General features: G+C 45.5%; 1 long non-coding RNA gene across 1 annotated transcript; it reads left to right on the top strand.

The window, feature by feature from the left end:
* Nucleotides 1–3,863, top strand: LOC125611437. The gene is made up of 4 exons (XR_007341622.1): nucleotides 1–39; nucleotides 3,053–3,129; nucleotides 3,316–3,330; nucleotides 3,501–3,863. It is a non-coding gene; the product is annotated as an uncharacterized LOC125611437 (long non-coding RNA).
* The last annotated feature ends 6 nt before the right edge of the window (nucleotides 3,864–3,869 follow it).

Genomic DNA, 3,869 nt, shown 5'->3' with positions numbered 1-3,869 from the left:
ATGGCTCTGTCTTTGACCCCGTGGGCCTTCTGCTTCCGGGTCGGCGGTGAAGGCCGTCCAAGGGGCGGGGTTGGGTTAGTTGCCTGGGGCGGGGTCTGAGCTTGCGCGGTGGGCAGGGGGAGGGTCTGAGCATGCGCATTGGGCAGGGTGGCGAGGTCTGAGCTTGCGCATTGGGCACGGTCGGGGCCTGGCTGTGGGCGGGGCCTGGGGCGGGGCTAGCGGGCCTAGAGATGCAGAGCTGGGCTTCCAAACTTGTTTTTTTGCAGGGCTTGGGGGTCTGACGTTGAGGGCGGGGCCTGGCTGAGGGCGGGGCCAGTGGGCCTAGAGATGAGCTTCCAAATGTTTTTTTTTTTTAAATAATATTTAATTTAAATAAATTTTATTTTTTAAAAAATTCATAATTTAGGGGCTGGAGGTCAGTGGTAGAGTGCTTGCCTAGCATGTGTGAGACACTGGGTTCCATTCTCAGCACCACATAAATATAAATAAAATAAAGGCCCATTGACAACTAAAAAATACTTTTAAAAAATAATAAAATACATGATTTCATTTTAAAAATACATAAAAATGCAGTGCATTATAATTCTTATTAAACATATAGAACACACTTTTTCATATCTCTGTATATAAAGTATGCTTACACCAATGCATGTCTTCCTATCTGGACTTTGGATAATAATGATCATCACATTCCACCGTCATTAATAACCCCCTGCCCCCTCCCTTCTCCTTTCTCTCCTCTGCCTTATCTAGAGTTCGTCTATTCATCCCATGCTCCCCCTCCTTACCCCATTATGGGTCAGTCACCTTATATCAGAGAAAACATTCTGCATTTTATTTTTTTAGATTGGCTAACTCCACTTCGCATTATCTTCTCCAACGCCATCCATTTACCTGCAAATGCCATGATTTTATTCTCTTTTAGTGTTGAGTAAAATTCCATTGTGTACACATGCCACATTTTTTAATCCATTCATCCTCTGAAGGGCATCTAGGTTGGCTCCACAGTTTAGCTGTTGTGAATTGTGCTGCTATAAACACTGATGTGGCTGTGTCCCTGTAGTGTGCTGTTTTTAAGTCCTTTGGGTATAGAGCAAAGAGAAGGATAGCTGGGTCAAATGGTGGTTCCATTCCCAGATTTCCAAGGATTCTCCATACTGCTTTTCATATTGGCTGCACCAATTTGCAATCCCACCAGCCATGTAGGAGTGTGCCTTTTTCCCCCACGTCCTCGCCAGCACTTATTGTGGTTTGTCTTCATAATAGCTGCCATTCTGACTGGAGTGAGATGAAATCTTATAGTGGTTTTGATTTGCATTTCTCTAATTGCTAGAGATGATGAACATTTTTTCATATGTTTGTTGATTGATTGTATGTCCTCTTCTGAGAAGTGTTTGCTCAGGTTCTTAGCCCATTTGTTGATTGGCTTATTTTGTGTGTGTGTGTGGGGGTGGGTTTAACTTTTTGAGTTCTTTATATACCCTAGAGATTAGTGCTCTATCTGATGTGTGAGGGGTAAAGATTTACTCCCAGGATGTGGGCTCTCTATTCACCTCACAGATTGTTTCTTTTGCTGAGAAGAAACTTTTTAGTTTGCCTAGAGATGCAGAGCTGGGGTTCCAAACTTGTTAAGAAGTCTTTCACCTGGTTGATCGGTGGCAAAGCGCTGGATTAGCATGTGTTGAGGCACTGGGTTCGATCCTCAGCACCACATTAAAAATAAAGAAAAATAAAGAAATAAATACAAGAAAGTACTTTCTACTTGCCCCTGTTTATCCATGAGAGAGCAATATCTAGTCTGCCAGAATAGAATAAGTTTTCAGGTTACGGTGCAATGTGGGTTTTGGAGGAGGACAATTTTGGGCTGAACTGCTACACATTGACTCTCTGATTTGGATTCTGGAGGTTGAAAAGAATTGGACTGATCATTATTCTGGCAGCCTCCTTGGGATCGGTGGTGATCCAAGCCTCTGGGAGAGGCAAGAGAAGGGGGTGGAAAGAAGGAAACTGGGCCTTAGAGAGTACCAGGGGGGGAGACGACAGAAAGTTCGCAAGTTCAAAGCCAGCCTCAGCAACTTAGTGAGGCCCTCAGCAACTCAGCAAGACCCTGTCTCTAAATAAAACATCAAAAGGGCTGGGGATGTGGCTCAGTGGTTCAGAACCCTGGGTTCAATTCTTGGTACCAAAAACACGAAAACAGATCCAGCTGGGTGTGGTGACTTATGCATACATATACCTCCAGCAGTTTGGGAGGCTGAGGCAGGAGGATCTCAAGTTTGAGGCCGTCCTCCACAATTTAGCAAGACTCTAAAAAAATGTTGAAGGTTCCTAAGATTTTGCATGATAAAGAAACATTCCTCTTGTTTAATCCATTTTTTTTTTCAATTTTTATAATACCAGTTTATACTACATATTTCTATGCCTAATTTAAGTTGGGTTTCTGTTACTTGCTACCCAAAGAGCTTTGATTACAGTAGATTAGAATATGCATTTGGGGTACGAAGTATTGTTGTGGACATTTTTCTATAGGCCATGGATGGGCTTAGTATTTGATTTTGTTTTAGTGCCAGTGAGCACTAACTTTCCATAACAGGGGGGGAAATGTGGGGTTTCAATGACACACTAATGTGCAGACTAGGAGTTATACGGACTTGATCTTCTCTACTTTTACTGAGTACTTAGAACACCCCAGACACAGTGGAGGAAAACAACCCTTGCTGTACCTCTTTCTCATTAAAAAAGGGTGTTCAGGCAATCTACAAGGAATAACAATGAAAAGAGATTAATTCTTTTATTTTGGGGACTCTCTCTCAGTTATGGCTTATCAGAAGTGACGTACCTTTCTCTCTCTCTTTGGTATGGGTCATTTTACCACTAAGCTACATCCCCCCCCACATTTTTTTTTTAAGTTTAAAACAGGGCCTTCCTCAGTTGCTGAGGCTGGCCTCCAACTTGACGATCCTCCTGCCACAGCCTCCCTAGTTGCTGAGATTACAGGTGTGCACCACCACGCCTGGCTTCATGTCCTTCTCTGAATGAATCATATCATTAGGAACAAAGCGTCACCACATCTGATGCCTGGAGTGATGTCAACCTTGAATCACGGTGGTGCCAGCCAGGATCCTTCAGGTGGTGCCAGCCAGGATCCTTCAGGTGAGTGTAAACTTACTATTCCCACCTGACCCCTTAGTAATTTCTAAACATTGTGGGGAGATACTTTGAGACAATTTTAAGACAATCTTGGTTTCTGCATAAGTTCTTTTTTTTTTTTTTTTCTTTTCTTTTCTTTAAATCTGTGCTGGGGATGGAACCCAGGGCTTCCTATGCCAGGTAAGTGCTCTACCTCTGTCTGAGCCACATCCCCAGGTTGGGTTCACCAATTTTAGCTTCCCCTGGGAGCAAGCACAAAGTTTGATTTAGTCTAAGCTAAATTTTTTTAATATCATGGAGCAAAAATGCCAGAGAGCAGGGAGTTAATTAAGCAAGGGCTGTTGTTGCAGGAATAAAGCGAAGTGTGATGATCAGGAACAAAGCCGTGCGAGAAGCAGCACACACAGAATTCTGAGGTTTCCAGTCAGGCGCCTAGGGGGCAGCCCGGTTACCCTGGAGACAGGGAGGTTTGCAGTCAGGCGCCCTTAGGACAGCCCGGTTGCCGTGGAGACGGGGGGCCTTTTAAGCTGGGCCCCGCCCAGTTGCCAGGGAGACGGGGTCCTTCCCAGCTGGGCGCCGCCATCTTGTGGCGCCAGCCGGGAGCCAATCAGCAGCTGCGTAGTGGCGGGAGGCTCCTGGAGGCGGGGCGCGGTGGCGGCGGCCTGGCGCTCAGCTCCGTCCGGGTCATGGAGGCGCCCGCCACCTGCCTGCTTCTGCTC

The sequence above is a fragment of the Marmota marmota genome, unplaced genomic scaffold (genome assembly GCF_001458135.2).
Source record: "Marmota marmota marmota unplaced genomic scaffold, marMar, whole genome shotgun sequence".
NCBI classification, from domain to species: Eukaryota; Metazoa; Chordata; class Mammalia; order Rodentia; family Sciuridae; genus Marmota; species Marmota marmota.
This window is presented reverse-complemented; position numbering and strand designations above follow the sequence as displayed.